Source organism: Neophocaena asiaeorientalis, unplaced genomic scaffold (assembly GCF_003031525.2).
Source record: "Neophocaena asiaeorientalis asiaeorientalis breed wild unplaced genomic scaffold, Neophocaena_asiaeorientalis_V1.1 scaffold332, whole genome shotgun sequence".
NCBI lineage: Eukaryota > Metazoa > Chordata > Mammalia > Artiodactyla > Phocoenidae > Neophocaena > Neophocaena asiaeorientalis.
Window position 1 is genome coordinate 2,387,321 of NW_020173111.1, and position 18,794 is coordinate 2,406,114.

At 53.5% G+C, this 18,794-nt stretch overlaps 1 protein-coding gene across 1 annotated transcript in view; it reads right to left on the bottom strand.

Annotated features, from left to right (window-relative positions):
* The window catches only part of MYH9 (myosin heavy chain 9), a 93,525-nt gene extending 76,041 nt beyond the window's left edge, over positions 1–17,484 (bottom strand). Inside the window, exon 1 of the mRNA XM_024743444.1 lies at positions 17,284–17,484. The gene's annotated coding sequence lies outside the window, so the exon portion shown is untranslated. The remainder of the gene's footprint in view (positions 1–17,283) is intronic.
* Between the last annotated feature and the right edge of the window lie 1,310 nt (positions 17,485–18,794).

Genomic DNA, 18,794 nt, shown 5'->3' on the forward strand with positions numbered 1-18,794 from the left:
TCCGGCCTGTAAGGTGGCAGCTGTAGCAGCCCAGTCACCTGACATGGGCTGGACTGCTGGTCCCCCGCTGCTCCCATCATTTGATCTCGACACCCTCAGTAAAGCCATGGCAGGTATCCTACGGCCCCTGCCCCATTCCCTGCTCCCCACCGTCCCCCTTAAAAAAAGAGGGAGACCGATGCTCAGGGAGGTGAAGTGACCTGTCTGGACCTGGGGTTTAGGAAACATCTTTTGAGGACCTGGAGCCCAGGTGGAAAATCACAAGGACAGAAAGAAAGAAGAGCCCAGTTTCTTCTGTATGCAGAGTAACAACAGATCAAATCCACTACTATCAAAACATCACCACTCAAAGCTCCAGGCAGAGCCCCACACTGAAGAGATGCCCAGAAGTGCTATATTAAAGGCTTCATACAGATGAGATGGGAGAGGAAAAGCCCACTGCCCCAGGAAGGGTACTCTCCTCACATTTATATCCTTGGGACAATGTCACCTAACCCTATAATGAACAGACCCTCCTGCCTGATAATAGCCTGTGTGTGTGCGTGTCTGTGTCTGTGTATAAACAGATATGCCTCTGCACATCTGTTTATACAGACACACACACACACACACACACACACACACACACACACACACACACTCTATAAACAGGAAACCCAAAGTCCCCATTTCTCTAGATCAGTGGTTTTTAACACTTCCAGCCATCAAAGACCCCTTTGAGAATTGGTTGGGGGCTGTGAACCCTTTGTGTACCATCTTAGGGGGTCACAGAGACCCTCAAGTACAGTCCATGGACTTTTAGGAGCCCCCTGGTTAACAGCTCAAAGGCAAAGGGGCACTGGAGTGGCCTCCTTCTGCACCAAGGCAACGTGAACTGACTTCAGAGGCTTTGCTTCCTTCACCATCCTCCAGAGGGGCTGCGGTCGGGATGGCCCAATAGTGAGAGTGTGTCTGGGAAGCAGAGGACCCGGGATGGTGACAGCAGGAGGCCGTGTCCGCTGGGCTGCTCTGATCACTCTGGACTGCAGAAACAAAACATCCAAAACTGGATGGCAAACTGTCTCCCTTTCGTTTCCATCCCTTGGGCCTGTTCACCACTGAGCCAGCATGGAGCCAGCCCTGGGCACACAGGCTGGAGGGTGGGCAGAGACAAGCCCTCCAGAAAGGCCAGGCTGCACGAGCGGCATCCCAGAGCCTTCGCCCTCCCGGGAGAAAGTGACCCAAATACGAGCCACACACGGGGTGAAGATAAAACCCACTTATTTCACACTTGACACAAAAATTGAATGACAGCTCCTAGAGCATAGTGTGCTAGCACCCGTGTCTGAAAGGTCGGCCAGCCCAGCTGTCCTTGAGCAGGGAGCCTGGCCGCAGGGATGACCTCACCACATCTGTCACCAGAAACCTGGCCGCCGCTTATTTAACCACCTGCTGAGAATCATTCCTTTGCCCGGGCCACAGGCTGGTCCCAGAGGGGCCAAGGCTGAAGCTGTGTGAGAGAAACCGTGGTGGACCCTGCCTTAGGGAGCGGCCAGATGCGGCCATACCAGCCTGCCCTGGGCGAAGCCTCCCCTCCCCCCCACACAGACGTGCACACGCAGACGTGTGCGCACACACCCCACAGAGGCTGTGGGATCAGTGCAGGATGGGACACATCCGGCCAACCTGGATGTGGGCACTGGAGTCTCCATTCACTGGCTGAGGGATTCTGGGAACATAATTTTTTTTTTTTAATTTATTTTTGGCTATGTTGGGTCTTCGTTGCTGCACGCGGGCTTTCTCTAGTTGCGGCGAGCAGAGGCTACCCTTCGTTGTGGTGCGTGGGCTTCTCATGCGGTGGCTTCTCTTGTTGCAGGGCACAGGCTCTAGGTGCGTGGGCTTCAGTAGTTGTGGCACGCGGGCTCAGTAGTTGTGGTTCGCGGGCTCTAGAGCGCAGGCTCTGTAGTTGTGGCGCAGGGGCTTAGTTGCTCCGCGGCATGTGGGATCTTCCTGGACCAGGGCTCGAACCCATGTCCCCTGCTTTGGCAGGTGGATTCTTAACCACTGCACCACCAGGAAAGTCCTGGGAACATAATTTAAGCATTCTGCACCTCCCTTTCTTAATCTGCTCAGGAATCACAAAGCCCACAGTGCAGGACCATGCTGACACTTAGTTCTGGGTGCTTCTCACGTGAGACCTCACTACTGCACACAACAACGCAGAGGTAGGTTCTGTTAGCGTCCTGCTTTGCAGATGAGGAAACCAAAGCCCAGGGTGCAAGTAGTAGCTGCTGTTGCCTGTACCGCGGGGTCTGCGCCTACCCAGCAGGCTCTGAACATGCAGAGAGGCAGCAGAGGCACAGAGCAGTAGGCAAGGCTGGTAAGAAGACCTGGTGACCGGCCGTCAGCAATGGGTCAGGAAGGGGACGGCCCAAAACCTTCCCTGCCACCCAGCACCCAAGCGGCCGACGCAAGCCCCCTCGCATCAGGCAAGTTTCACCTGCAAACTCCTTTAACCCGATTTCTCTAAGATGTGCTTGTCAGAAGGGGGAGGTTTCCCTCCCGGCCCCTCCCAGCTGTCCCCTGCGGATCCCACTGAGGAGGCAGGAATTTAACAGGCCTGTGGTTCACACTCCCGACCACAGCCAGTTTGGAATGTCCAGGTCCAGGAGCACAAAGGCGGCAGGCGAAAGTCCCCCCAAGGGCCCAGAATCCTGCCCCAGCCCCCATCTTTGCTCAGGTCCTCAATGGAGTATCACATTCTTCAGATTCTTGTCTGAAAGCCAGAAGGGGACGGGGGCTTGGCTATTTCAACCTAAGGATAACTAAAGCCTGAGACGTGTCTTAAAGGGGAAGAGAGCCATCCTTTTGCAGCCTCTGTCACACTGGTCTGCCCTAGGTGTGTAGACTGTGAAGATCTGCACACGGGGGTTTGCAACCCGGAAGAGCCCTCGGCCCAGCGTCCCCAGCGTGTCCGCACTTTGAGGGCACATGGCTGGTAAGAGGCTGGGAGGGATGCTGCCATGCTGCATCTTCAGTCTCGGCCTTGGAGGCCGCTGTCTGTTCCTTCCTCCCTGATGTGAGGCTTCAAGTGCCAGCCAGCGAGTGGGCAGAACCAACTCCAGGTAGGTCTGGAGGGAGGTGAGAAGCCACAGTGAGGACGGGGCCTTGGGAATTCCACTGGGCTCGGCGGCCAGTGATTAATCCCGTGATGAGGCATTTTTCACGAGCGCTCGGTCAATACAGCCACTTCCTCTACGCCCTGGCAGGCGCAGGAGATGGCTGGGGGGCAGCGGGCCCAGCTCTGGGCAGAAGGCAGGCTGGTGGGCTAGGAGGTGGCCAGGAGGCAGCTAGGAGGCAGGAGCGGTGCTGGAAGGCTGAGGGGGAACAGCTAAGATTCCCTGTAGGAGCCATGCTGAGCCCATCTCACACACCTGGCCGCCCACCCGCACCTGCCGCCCACGGATGTGTGTCTCCAGTGGAGCAGGGAAGGCTGTATTTCACACCTGGCACCATAAGCCAGGGAGGCACCGGGCCGACAACCACTGCATTAAGGTTGTGTACGAAAGCGTGAAAGTCTACAAGCCCCCAGCTTCACAGACGCTATCCACTTAAAGGGTTAAGTGGGATGAGAGGGCAAGAGAGGCAATGGAAGCAGATATGGAAAATCACTGGCCTGAAAATTAGAGGAGCGGGGAGAGGACCTGAGATCTCTCCCGTACTACCTGGGGTGAGGCACTTAGGTTCTTTGAGCCTCGATTTTCCCAGCTCTAAAATGGGAACATCAATACCGCCACCCTCGTGGGATTGGGAGACTTCAACTGCAGTAACCTGAGTGTGACTTCAAACTTCACAGTGATAGAAAAAGTACATGAAGATCGGTTTGTTAAAAATGGATAAAATAGATATATTTATAATAGACAGCCTGGCACTGTGCTGGAGAAACTGTATGTAAATAAAACAAATAAACAATAAAGCTAAACTTTATTGAGCACCAAAACGCTCATGGTAGTTATTTTCCCCATTCCACAGACAAGGAAACATACGCACAGGAACGATGCATGACTCCCCCAAGGTCCAAGAGCTGGCACAGGGGAGAATCCGAATTAGGACAGAGGGTCTGACTCCAAGTCCCCTGCCTACGTACACAAGTACCAGACAGAACCATGGCACAGTGGTTAAACCTCAGACCCCAAAGAAATAAAGCCATCTACCCAAGGTCACACAGAGCTAAGCGACAGCGCTCATGCTGAACCAGGTCTGTTTGGTTCACGCTCCGGTATGAATATATTCACCCCTCTCTGAAGCATGTATTAAGTGCTTACCGTGGGCCACATACAGTGCAAGGGTTCCAGTGGCAAGTCCTCTAATAGGGCAGGGACACCAGCAAGTAGGGTCGAGAAGGGCTAAGACAGAAACCAGTGGGGGGCGGGCGTGGGTGCTGACAGAGCAAGGGAAGCTCTCCCTGGCAGGCAGCCACCCAACACTTCGGCCAGCAACTGGGATTTTCTAGCCCTGCACGAGTTTTCCCGCAAGCGTTTCCTCTTGCTCACGTAAAGGGAGTGTTTATGGCTCCTCAGAGGGGAGAAGTCATCTCCAAGAACACTTGCTCCACAAGAATGGGCGGGGATGCCATCACCCCTGTAAGGAAGGCAGAGCGACCTAAGAACTGTCCATCCCTGGTCCATTCTGGGGGCCTGGTTCCTGCGGCACTTTGATGTCCACGAGTGGAACTCAGGAGCAGAGAGGATGAAAGAAGACAGGAGGCAAAGGCGCTCTGTGAACCAAGGGCGGGCGGGGGGCAGGAGAGGGTATGGGGACACATTTACTGGGGGTCCCCCATGAACCAGACAGTGCACGGAGTGACTTCCACAATTTAGCTGCCCAAAGGACACCACGAGATGGGTTTATTAACCAGATTTTACAGGTGAGCAAACTGGGGCTCGAAGCAGTTAAAGGAACAACTGGTGAAGTAGGGAGAAGTCCTAGAGGGACCGATAGAGTGTCCCTGGGTTAGAGAGGCCTCCTCTGACACTGACACATACCCACTCCCCTCTCCTCTCTTATGGTCTGCACTCTGCCCCCCAAATTCACATATTGCAGCCTTCACCTCCAGTACCTCAGAATGTGATTGTATTTGGAGAGAGGGTCTTTAAAGAGGTCTTTAGGTGAAAATGAGACCATGAGGGTGGGCCCTAATCCAATCTGACTGGTGTCCTAGTAAAAGGAGGGGGTTTGGACACAGGGACACAACAGGGATGTGTGCAAAGAGGGAAGACTGAATGAAGAGGCTGCAATAGGGAGGCCATCTGCAAGCCAAGGAGAGAGACCTCAGCAGTAACCAACCCTGCAGACACTGTGATCTTGGACTTCCAGCCTCCAGAACTGTGAGAAATAAATTTCTGTTGTTTAAGCAGCCCGGTCTTTGGTGCTCTGTACATGCCTTCACCTGACCATCATTCTCTACAGTATGCCCACCACCCTGACCTGCCACGGTGAGCCTGTTTGGCTGGCTGCTGGCTGCTTCTCCCCACTGGAATGTCAACCGCAGACTTTGGTCACTTTTATTCAGTCATGTATCCCCATCACTGAAACAGACTCTAGCACACAGCCAGCATTTGATACATATTTAATGAATAAATAAACTGAGTGAAAATGGGATTTAAACCCAGCTGCCACTTCTAGAGTCACCCACTCCCTTCCCCACGCCCCGCTGCCTCCTTCTGCTTTATCTAATTCTCTATTCCTGCCCCACCTCTCCTCCTCCAATATAAAAGCTGGTAAATAATTTTAAATAGTATAAATTCAAAGATAATCTCTAGTCTATAATCACCGCCAAACAGTAGTGTAAATAAGGTGACAGGAGATTTTAAAAAGATACACACTGGGGCTTCCCTGGTGGCGCAGTGGTTGAGAGTCCGCCTGCTGATGCAGGGGACACGGGTTCGTGCCCCGGTCCGGGAAGATCCCACATGCCGCGGAGCAGCTGGGACCGTGAGCCATGGCCGCTGAGCACGCGCGTCCAGAGCCTGTGCTCCGCAACGGGAGAGGCCACGACAGCGAGAGGCCCACGTACCATCAAAAAAAAAAAAAAAAGATACACACTGGACCTCACCTTGAGCACCAGGGAACATTATAATCTACTAAGTGCTGAAATCCCCAGCTAATGGTTTATTCTCATTACTAATTTAAAGTCAATATGTAAAAAATAAGGTTAGGTGAGGTTTAGGGTTTGTTTTTGGTTTTCTGAGTGTGTATTTGATGGAGTGGGGAGCACACCGAGGACGACAGGGCTCTCCTACTCAAACCTCAACCCTGCGGACCTGGTACTGATCCAAACCACCGCTGCAGCCTGGAGAGGGGACCCGAGGAGGTCGGCAAAACCTGAAACAGACAGCACCACGGAGGTGTCCCAGTGACCACGTCCCGCCCTGGCCCTCTCATCCCTTCTCACTCCCTCGGGGTGTGGGCACGGGGATGGGGCTGGCTTCTCTCCTGCGCTCTAGGAAGACTGCAGCATTCAGGCCAGGCTCCCTTGAGCCAGAAGCTGGGGCTGGGGGACAGGGGCAGTGGGCAGCTGGAAAGAGGGAAGAAGCCTTGGCAAGGAAGCCATTAATCTGGAATGAAAGAAAACACCAGAGCAAAGACACTGTAGCCCAGTTTCTAGGCCCTTGACCACCCGCCTTCTCCCCTCACACCCAGCCCCGCCCCGCGCCCCAAAACTCCTTTACTGTTGTAAAGGTCTGTCTGCTTAAAAGCAGCCACTAAGATTCTGCAACTTCCTCTTTACAACAAAACTACACTGTTGCAACTTGTTGCCACAGTTGGTTCCTTCCCCAGAGGCAGGAGCCACAGCACAGCCCAAGTGGCCTGCCTGGCTTTGGACGGTTCTCAGATGTCCCCACCCTTGGCCGCCTCCCACCGTGGTCACCAAGGGGCCTCCCTCAGGAGGGCCAGAACCTCCCCCCCACCACTGACATGGTCCCTCGGAGCCGCTGTCCCTCACTACCGCCCACCGCCACGCCACCCCGGGCGTTTTCTGGTCCAGACCTGCATGAACCAACCACTCGGGGAGGGAGGGCATAAAGATCTTCCTCCAATGAGCCCAGAAAGATCTCCCAGGTCCACGTTCCTGCGCTTTCTCACCACTGATGACAGAGTGGTTTTACCTGTTTTCCATCAGCTCTACCAGGGCATCTAAGCTGCCACTTTCTCCAGGGCTCACCACCAGCACAACCAACGACACCCAAGTGAAGTGATTCTTCCCTGGGTATAGACTGTGAGCCCCCTGAGGGCAGGATCTGGGATGTCTCATTCATCTACATCCTAACCACCCAACAGTTTCTGTATTTGCTGCATGAATGAATTTCCAAAAGACTCAATAAAACCCATGGAACTTTCTGGCAAAGTCAATAATGGTTCTTTCCCACCGTGGACCATAACATAGCCATTAAAATAATAACTGTGGAGACTGCTGCAACATAGGAAACTTTATATTACAGCACTGAGTAGCCACAACACACGACGGTATCTAATTTAATATTTAATTTTAGCATTTAATTTTGTAAAATATGCAAGTATATGGACAGGAAACCCAGAAAAATGCAAACAGTGGATGGAGTGAGGGGCAAATTTGCTTCTTGCCAGGTTTGTTATTATATCGTTTGTGCTATAAACAAACCTCCCCTCCCCGCTTTTCTTTTACTTTAAAAAGGGAAACTAGGGGCTTCCCTGGTGGCGCAGTGGTTAAGAATCCGCCTGCCAATGCAGGAGACACGAGTTCAAGCCCTGGTCCGGGAAGATCCCACATGCTGCAGAGCAACTAAGCCCGTGCACCATGACTACTGAGCCTGCGCTCTGGAGCCCGCGTGCCACAACTACTGAAGCCCACATGCCACAACTACTGAAGCCCGTGCTCCTACAGCCCATGCTCCACAAGAGAAGCCACAGCAATGAGAAGCCTGCGCATTGCAACGAAGAGTAGCCCCGCTCGCCGCAACTAGAGAAAGCCCGCACACAACAACGAAGACCCAACGCAGCCAAAAATAAATAAAATAAAATAAAAAATAAATTATTTAAAAGAAGAAAAAGGGAACCTATTCCAGGAACAATTGTCTCTCTCAACACTCCATGAAAAATGTCATCCCAAATCCTTCAGCTGGGAACAGTGTCCTTGCTGACCACATAACCAGAGGGCACAGGCAGAATTCCCAGCAGCCACCCAGAGGTTAAGGGCCTGGGAGTGCAATCCCGGACCGCCACATTTCCCAGGAAATGGCACAGGGAAGCAGACCTTAATGGGCCATTTGGGCTGCTTAAGGGGCTTTGAGATGGGGCCGGGGCCTGGAGCCACTAAGGAGAAGAAATCTTTTACTAGCCCAGGGTGACTCAGAGGGCCTTGGCCACCTGCATCACCCTTACAAAGCTCCACCGAAGTCTGAGTGAATGAACAAGGTCCCAGCCCTGTTCCCTGGACGTGCTGTGCCACATCCCTACCTTGCAATCAGCTCAGAAGCTACCTCCTCCAGGAAGCCTTCTCAGATCCCCCTGGGCCCCCAGCACTCTGGTGGGACACCAACAGCTCCCGGAAACAAGGGCCCCTGATTCCTTCCCCTCCTTATTCCCAGCACCCAGGCAAGCACCCAGCATACACTGTAAAGCTCTGAGGAGTGGTTACTGAATGATGATAGACAGATGGACAAATGAAGCAGGAAGGAATGCAAGTCTGCAAGTGGGCTGATGTCAAGAAGAGCCCACTATGGAGATGGTGGCGGGCCCTCTGGCTGGCTGGCTCCCAGTGAGGACCAGCCAGGGCCCCACCAACAGCAGGCAGGCATGGCAGCCGGGATTTACGCTGCCCTCCCTTAGGACAAAACACACACACATTTGAAAAATGGTCGGTTGAAGTTAAAGGTGAAGTCAGTAGCCAAGGCAACACTATCGAACTGGCAACCTCGCTCCAAACAGCTAACTGCACTAGGGGTGAGGTGCCCCGTCCTGCCCCGGCCCAAAGCCCTACTCTTTTCATTAATTCTTGGCCACTGGCGAGGAAGGAGGACTCAGGGACCAGTCCAACCCCTCACTGCCAAGTGGGCACAGGCAAGCCCAGGAGGGAAGGGCATCAGTAAGGACACACAGGGGTCAGAGCGCCTGAGCCTGAATCCCTGCTCAGTCTCATCTGTAAAATGGGGATTAACTTCCTACCTCCTGGGAGTGAATTAAATGAGAGAATTCATGTAAAAGCACTAGCACAGCACCTGGCACCTAGCAAGGGGTCAATAAGATTTAACTCTTATTGTTATTACTATTACAGGCAGGGCTGGGACTTCAACCTAGATATCCTGATTACCAGGCCAGCGTCCCTCCACCAGAGCCTCTTCCTTCCTTCCTTGCCCACCTTCCTCATCTTCCCTCTTCCTCCCAGATGATCCTAGGCTCCAGGAAACTGGCTCAAGATGCCCAGAAATCCCTGCTCACTCAGGGTGGCACGGGCTGCCTCACGTCCCAAGTCTCCGTCCCAGTGTCCCAACTCCCTAATAAAGGGTAAGGCTCCTGAGGCCAGGGATGGGCTCTCTGCCCTCGTCCCCACTGAAGCCCCAGCAGGCCCAGCACAGGGCAGGCCACACAGCAGGAGCCCAAGGCATCTTTGACGACTGACTTGGCCAAGAAATTTGGGATCAATACCCAACAGCTGGCTCTTCAATATTAAAAAACAGACAAAATTAAAATAGCTCCCTGCCACCAACTTTCTTATCCCAGAGACTTCCAGACAAGTACCGAGCATCCGCCTTTTATGAAATGGAGAGATCACTAAATGGCAATCTAGACCTTTGGCTGCCTGGCCCCCCGCGTCCCCGGGCTTACGGGCACAGGTACCAGTGAGACCTGAACTCCACTCGTGCAACAAGGACGAGAGGTCAAGTCCATGCCCGGCGCTGGCGAGAAACTGGGGATGGAGAGATGAAAGAAGACCCCACCTCTGACCTCTCAGTTCAGTGGGGTCTAAAACCTTCTCCCCCATTCCAGCCCAGTTAGATTAAGTCACCCAAATGGTTCCAAATGCCTCGTCTTTATGTTTATCAGACAGGAAGCTGCCTTCTCCAGCCCTGTGACTTAATGCAAAACACAGGAAATGTGGCGGCTTTTGAACACAGACAACCCAAAAAAAAGGTGCCCTGGCAGCTTTATAATAGCTTTTTAAAAAATGCTTAAACCGACTCCGATCAGTCACCAGTTGAACTGTACGGTCTGAGGAGAAGAATGCAAAGGCTGCAGGCCTGGAAAACGTCAGCCTCCAAGCCCAGGGAAACTTTCGCAGGTTCCTCAGTCATCTCACCGCACCATGTTATCGAGGGACGGGCTTGTTGCGCAAATTCAAAATCTTTAAAACCTGAACATACATCTCCAAACACCGGAGGACAGAGGATGTTGGTGACGACCTGCAAAAGGGAGGAAGAGGAGGAGGAAAAGAACTGGCCCACTTGGCGTATGTTTATATGTAAATTACAACAAGCCTACAAAAGCGACATCTCCATGTGGTCGATGAGGAAACTGAGGCTCCAGCCTAGCAGTGGGAGGAAAGGCAAGGGTCTGGTCCTAGCTCCACCAGATCCCAAAGCCCTGGTTTGGTTCCCTCTACATGGGTTTTGTATCAAAGATACAACACAGCGATCACCCAAGACGTTAAGTGACGTCTAAAATTACTAGAAACCAGGACTGGCTGAAGGACCGTGGAAAGCTGGTGTGGCTCTCTGAGTGGCCCACCCGCTCACTGCCTGGCACTGCCCCATGTGAAATATTGATTTTTGAGCTGCAGGAACTTCCAGGCCAAGTGGAACTGTCCAACTGGAAGAAGTTCAGAGAAACCCGAAACATTTCCCACCCCATTTCTTAACCCTTGGGCCCCTCCCCCCCCACCCCGCAAAAGAAAAAGATTAAGGGTGTGGAAAAACAGACTCTTGAGGGAAGATTAAAGGAGCTAAGTACGTGTTGCTGGGCTAAACAGTGCATAAAGTTGAGGAAAGGCATGATAACAGCTCAAAACCACTTTTAAGCGAGGCCACATGATTTTGAGAGAAAGGCACTGGGGTTAAGGGAAACCAGGGGCCAGAGCTTTCTTCTACCAACTCACAGAATGAGCTTGGGCGACTCACTCCTCTAACTGCGGGGGGAGGCGGCAAAAATGACACTATCCCTAAGACCCCTTCCAGCTCAGACATTCTATAATCCTAAGCAAATTCAGTAGGGAGGACTGTCCTGTCGCTGTTGATTTTCCTTTTAAGCGGGGCATCATTCAGGATTAGAGTTAAATGAAAGGAAAAGAAAACCTGAGATGGAAGTTCCCAAAATAACGTCCATGGAGGTGAGAGAGGGACTCCCCTGGAGGACCCCTGGTCCTCTGGGCAACACGGTAAGGACCATAAGGACCAAGGACCTCTGAGAGGCCCCGAGGAAGTGACCTGCAGGCGGGGGGAAGGTCAGTTGCACCTTCGACCTCCCTGCAGGCCACAGCCCAACCTGCCCAGGCAGGAAGCCATACCCTTCAGTGGCAACTTCCAGAAGGCCCTGCAAGGTTCCCTCCAGCCACAACAGGAGGCTTCCCCACCCAGGCTAGAGACGAAGGCAGCTGCTGAAGACACCGCTGCGAGAACCTGAGAGTCAGGCTGCGGAGAAACTCCCTACACGGCCTCGCCCTCAGCCAAAGGTCGGCCAGGAGCCTTCTCTGGGCCCACCTGCCCAGGCCCGGGTGTGCTGTGTCCCATCCTGGGTGCTGAATCACCTCAGGCTGGAGAAACCAGTGGGCAGAATGGGGGCCTCAGAAAGTCCAACAGCAGCCTGCCTGCCTCAGTTACTTTTTAAAGAGACCCGCATCAGACACAAGGGGGCAGCTCCCCAAATATCTGGTGCCCTCAAAGCCTGAGGGGCAGGTGCGGGCAGAGGGGGCAGATACAGGTTGGCATCCAGACTTCAAACCGCCCGCCCACGGGGTGGCAGGCCCAGTTTAGACGCTGGCTCATTTGGGGTACTCCTGTGTGACTCACGCCATCTTTCCAGGAGGCCTACAGGCTGCCTGGGAGGGACACAGCCCTGCCCGAGACCCTGAAGGGGTCTTCCACCGGCTGAAAGCACCAACTCGGTGGTGAGCAGAGCCTACGTCTTCTCCGGGGCCCACATCATGCAAGACTAAGGCAGTCCTCCTTGAGAGGGGGATCGGGGCCCTCCAATTCAAAGCACCCCTCTGATCACATCTTCTCAAGAATTTGGGCTTTTCCAATGTTATTAATACATAAAAACCACAGGCCAGACGTGTGAGGGACAACCGGAGATGGGGTGGGTTGCAATGACCCCAAGTTTCCAAGTGAGGAGGACCCAAGAGAATAAAGGTCTGGTCTTCTGGTCAGGGTGGTCTCCCCAGGCAAGGACAAGAGGACCGTTTGGAGCCAGGGGGATTGTGGGAAAGCTGGCAAAGAGGCATCCTGAAATACTTTCCAGACACATCTTGCAGGCTTCCTTTTCCCTTACTGCAGAGAAAAAGCAATCATCTACCATTTTCCAGAACACGAGGGAGTGGATCAGAGTAGACATTTGTCTAAAGGGGTTACTCTGGTGATAATATGACATCATGGAGAAGAAAACAGGCCCAAAAATGTTCCAACCACAGAGCAATTCAGCCCATTTTTAAGAGTCTTCCTCCCTCCCTGCACACAATAGGCACTCAGTGTGCAATCTGGGAACCTGAGCAAAATGCATTTTAAAGCGGAGACCTCTAAGACTGGCCAGCCAACCACTTATTTGTATAGATAATAAAACTAAGAAAATTTTGAATTTTTGACTATTTAAGGGCAACGCATGTGAAAAGGCATTTAGTGAAAAAAGTAATGCTCACCCCGGACTCCGGCTTCCTGGGCCCTATCTAGAGACAACCACTATTACCCGGGTTTCTGTAAGCTTTCCGTGCATAGAGCCCAGGCGACATACCCTGTTTCACCCAAAAGGGAGCAACACGTATCCTACTTTGCTTCTAGTTTTATCCACTTACAATGTATCTTGGAGAGTATGGCCTATCGGTACCTATAGGTCAGCCTCATTTTTTCAAGGGCTGCAAGGATTCCCACTGTACAGCTGTGCCATGATTTATTTGACCCTCTTAATGGACAGTTAGCTTGTTTCCTGTCTTCTTCTATGACGATGCTAAAAAGAATGTCCTCGGACATTTCCTTTTGCACGTCTGAGTTTATCTGCCGGGTGAGTTCCTAGAAATCAGTCAGAAAGACAATGCTTTGACAGATATTGCCAAACTACCTCCTCAAAAGAGAGTTGTTACAACTTAGACTCCCACCAACAGGGCATGAGAGTGCCTAAGAAACTGGGGCATCTTGGAGAAATTAAAATTAATCTTGGAGAAATTAAAGTGCATGTTTCAGGTATAATTGGTGGACACATAAACTGGTATGATGCCTTTACAGAGCGATACGGCACCTCCTACCAAAATCAAATGTTCCCCCAACCGGAGCCAGAGCCAGAAGCCAGGTCTCCAGACACTAAGTCCAGTGCTCTTTGCATGTCACCCCCTGGGTCTCTCCTAGATCACGGAAACCGTGTTTGAGAACTCAAATCGCAGTGAGTTTGTGTACCCTCTGCCTGGGCCAGGGCCCTGCAACAAGGCTAGTGAGCACAAGCTCATCACCAAGAGCATCCAAAAGCATCAGCAGATGGGACCCGGAAGCACCTGTGTTTTCACCACTCGGGCTTTGTGGTCAATGAGCACTGCACACACACAAGCACGCCAGTTTTAGAAGTACAAACAGCACTGCGCTAAAAGCCGGGAAATCCATCTACCCCGCCTCCCGTTTCCTCATCTGACACCCCAGGAGTTAAGTTAAAAACGTACATAGTCACTATATATCAGGCCCTTTATATACTTTATTTCTCTTAGTTCTTACACCTAACCCTGCAGGATAAGCACCATGATTCCCATATTACAGATGAGGACACTGAGGCTCAGGAAGGTGACATGACTTGCCTACAGTCATATAAGTGGCAGCGTCGGGAGCTGAACTCTGCCTAGTGCCAAAGCTCACGACCCCACTCTTCCCAGCTCTCAAGAACGGGATTCCGTAAGTCACAGGCTCACTGCTTCCCAGGGGGCAGCCGGGGTTCCACACCATCGTCACCAGAGGGCTTAAGCCCAGGGGCTCAGCACACCAAGGGTTAAAGCCGAGAGGCAGTGACTCTCTGAGGCTGCACAAAGGGAAAATGCACTTCCTGCCCCTGCGGGCAGAGATGCTGTATTATGCTCAGCAAATTAGGACGTTTGTTTAATTAAGAAGACACACAGATTTTGTTATTCTAAATATTTTTGGAACGTGATGCTTGGGAGGAAGCTGTCAGGCACGGATTTTTTTTTTTCTTTTTTCCCTTTGCCTTGGGTTTCTCCTTCTCCCCCTCCAAGAGAAGGGTAGGGCCAGGCTCACAGGAAAACAACAGCCAAGCCCTCCTCTCCTTTTGAAATAAAGATGTCAAGCTGGTAAGGGCTGTCTTAAGTACTTTATGGAAGGATTAGCTGGAAGAGGAAGTGAAGAAAGCACAGCTAGCCTGGCTTCTAGCAATACCCTCCACCAGGCAACACAACAATGCAGCATTTTTGAGTGTGCTTTTCTCCCTTTAAAAAGCCCTTGTTTTGTTTTTTTCTGGAGCAAAAACGGGCAAGAGGCAGGCTGTGATTAACATGCGTCCTTCATCCTGTAAGAGGGAAGTTGTCCCATCTCCAACCCCTTAGGTTAAAACGTTTAAAAATAAAAAATAGGGCTTCCCTGGTGGCGCAGTGGTTGGGGGTCTGCCTGCCGATGCAGGGGAAACGGGTTCGTGCCCCGGTCCGGGAGGATCCCACATACCGCGGAGCGGCTGGGTCCGTGAGCCATGGTCGCTGAGCCTGCGCGTCCGGAGGCTGTGCTCCGCTGCGGGAGAGGCCACAACGGTGAGAGGCCCGCGTACCGCAAAAAAAAATAAAAATAAAAATAAAAAAATAATAAAAAATAAAAACCAGAAAGCCCTGCCCCTCTCTTTCCTCTACCCTCATATGCCCTTCAGACTAGGAGCCCCACAGAATGCACCTCTTGGGCTGCCCTTCCCCAGAGCCTGCCAATCCCAGCACCTGGATCTGCCCACGGGCACTGCCGGGACTTGCTGAATGTGAAGAGTAGAGCTTTTCAGTGTCACCCTGCAGCCATCTGGGGGCACAGCGGCTCTCAAATTACATGGAGCAATCTCTTGATGTTTTTAATTACCCCTCAATTATCCACTAAATGAGTCCTCACTTTCCCAACACTGAATGCTTGCCTCGGTTTGCCAAACCTGCAACGTCCTCCTTCCTGGGGGCGGCTTCCCTCCTCATCCCAGACAGTAGTGGCCCCCTCTCAGAATTCCTCGAGTCCTTTGTCTGCGGCCTGCTTGGGACACTCATCACAGGCTGCTTTTGTATTTCAGTCACTGGGCCACTATTTCCCCGGAGGACTGTCAACTGCCCCTGGGCAGAGGCCTCTGGGTTCCCCCGCGGATAGGCTGGCTCCCTTCTCCCAATCCCCATGACTCACAGCACCCTTCTGGGGTCTCTGTCATCTTTGCCTCACATTAGAGTCATCTGCAGATTTGTTTCAGCTCTCCCTTAGATGCCCCAGGGCAGGGGCCAGGTCTTGCTCAACCTCACCCCCCTACCACCTGGCAGAGTCCCTGGCACAGAGAAGCCAGTTAAATATTTGCTCAGTTACACATCTGTGTACCCTCCCCCCACCCCTAGCAGCCTTGTACGTAGATTGACCAATATTAATCAAGTGGCTGACTAAATAGGCCTTAAGGCAGCCTCCCTCCTTACCAAAAAGGGGATAAAGCACCCGGTGAGGTTACAGGCTCAGATAGTCAGAAATGGCCACAGTGTTGCAGGAAGGCGCTAAGGCTCTTCCCCTTCGACAGTTACTCAACAGTTACTTTGCGATCCTGTTAAACCCAGGAAAGGGTGCACTGAACCGAGAAACGACTGGGCCTCTCAAGTGCCCAGCGGAGAGAACCGCCGGTCCCCAGGACCTGGGACTTCCCGGGAACCTTCTCCCCACACCGGCTGGGTGGGGCCGCAGACAGCAGCCCAGACGCTCGCCCTGCCCCCGCCTCAAGACAGCCGGCAACCTGGTCCAGGAGGGTACTTGGCCTGTTTGAGACACCGGGGTTCTCGGGAGGCATGCGATGGGGGGGATGCAGTCCCGCCCTCGGCGTGGCCCGAGGATAGCATGGGGTGAGGACCCTGCACAGGGACAAATGGGGCGGGGTGGGGGTGGGAGGTAAGTAGAAAACCCCGGATCTGGCCCAAACGGGAACGATGCGATAGCCCAGGCCGGATCCTAGAGGAGCAGGGCCCAGCTCTCCCCGCCCCCGCCCTGCTGGGGCGGCCCGCAGGTGCGCTGGAATCAGGTGCGCGCCGGGCCCGCGGACCTTGGTGCGGGCCTTCCTCTCCCGGGGAGCAGAAGTCAAAAGTCAACGGATGAGGATCTGTGGGGGAGGAGGGGAGTCTTTCCTGCCTCGAGCCGCGGTCTCCGCCGGGTACCCCTTCCCATGCACCCACCCGCACCTCTCCTGGTTCCCCTCCTCCGCCCAGCCGATCGCAGCCGGCCGAATGAGGAAGTCTGGAGCGGAGGGGTGAAACAGCAGAGCGCAATGTCTGCAGCAGGACTGTCCGATTCTGACTCAGAAGGACGCCCTGACAGTTGCCAAACGGTCCCCGCCTACCCGTTACCTCCGTTTCGAAAACGCCCGGCAACTTCCAAAGGAGCCCCCGCCCCGAGCCTCCCACCTCACCCTCACCCGTGCGGCTGGGTCCAAGGGACAGAGGCTCCCCAGAAGGGGTTAAAAAGTTTGCCCAACTTGGGCACTGGGCGAGGCGAGGGCGGGGCGCCTGCCCCGACAGCAGGGGGAGGTCGAGGCTCCCGGGTGCCCGGCTGGCGGAGTGCGCCAGCGGGAGGGGGCGGGTGGAACGCAGGGTTTCCGGGGAGCGCTCGGCCCCGAAGCCTTCCTCTGCTCCACGAGGCCTCGCTTCCAACGGCGCCTTCCCGGAGCGTCCGCGCAGAGGTCCCGGAGACCCTCCCGGAGCGAAGGATGCGGTGCCCCGGACCGGCCCCGCAGCTTTCGCGCCCGCCCGCGCCGGTCGCCGGCTGCGCGGAGGCCAAGAACCACACGTCGGCCCGCTTGCCCCAGACGCCGCGCGTCCCGTAGCCGCCCGCCTGCTTGGGGCGGGACCCGCCGGTGGGGCTCGCTCACCTGAACCTGGATCTGCCCCGGGGAACAAGCGCTGCTTCTCCCGAGAGGTCTTTCTCGAGCGCTCGGGCGACTACGGGATGGGACGAGCGCCTGAGGCGGGAGCTGCAGCAGGTCAGCCTCGCTCAGCCTTCGGTACCCTGCTCAGGAACCGCGGTGATATGCGCGCCTCACCGCACCCTGCTCTGCTCCTCGCCTCCTTCCCGCCCCGCCCTCTCCGCGCGGGCCCATTCCGAGCGGGGCGCCGGCTGAGGGGCGGAGCCTGGCGGGACGAATCCGCCTCCCGAGTTGTCTCACCCACTCCAGCCCGCTTCTGGTCATGATGGACAGACATATTGACCTGTGGGAAGGCAGCGGGCGGAGCCTATGGGGCCAGAGGGGAGGGAATTCATTCTCCCCATTCGCCCCCACCTCCACCCTCTCCACCTTCCCCCACGCTTCCTAGGCGGGAGCCCCGCCCCCTAGGGCGGGCCCAACAAACAACCAGGTTCCAGGAGGAGGATTGACACAGAGAAAGTCCAATCAGGAGGATTAGACTCTCAGAGGCCTCCCGGCCGGGATTTTGGCGCATTGCCAGACCCAGGGCGAGGCCAGGCTGGAGCAGACTGGGGAAGTCCGGGTTTCTGACACCCCGCCCCGCGAGCTGTTTTCCCTGACCCATGTCATTCTACCAGAACAGACATTAAGTACCATATATGGGAAAAGTGCTATTTTACAATTAAGAAGGCCTGTGGGGGCGGACCTGGACTCAGCCCCGGATCCGTTTTGTGCGCCCTAAGTTCGATTTCTGACCCGCTCTTTGGAGTGGGCATGCTGCCGTCTTTCAGCCTCCAGACCTTTGCACGAACTGGTTCCCTGAGCCTGGAGTGCCCTTCCAAGCCTCTCTTTACCTCCACGTGGTTAACTCGCACACTTCCTTTCGGGTATTTGTTGCAAAATGTTTTTGGGGGGTTTTTAAGGTAGGCAAAGCGCATTTTTTCCCCCTGGTTACTGCCCACAACAAGAGGATTAATTTTGTTTTTTTACAATTTTTTTACATTTTTAATCCATCTGGAATTCATTTTAATTCTGGAGTGGGAAAGAAATCGAATATAATTTTTGTAATAGCCAGCTATCCACACACCACCATCACCTACCGAACTCATATATTCTTGGATCTGTTTCTGAGTTGTATCCAGTGACCTTTCTGTGTGTTCCTGTGTCAGTTCCACAATACTTTAAGGATGGTAGCTTTATAATACATTTTATATCTAAGAGGGCAAATTTCTCATTACTCTTTCCTTTTGGAATGTTCTTCCTATCATGACTATTCTCCCAAATGAGCTTCAAAAAAAGTATGATCTAAAGGCAAGAGAAAACTGGAAAAAAGATTTTGCAACTCTGTGACAAAGAATTATTATCAACAATATGTAAAGAGCTCTTCTGCTTCCATAAGAAAAACCCCCAATACTCCAAAATAAATATAGCCAAAAAAGGAACAGGCTATTAAAAGAGAAGAAATATAAATGGCCCGT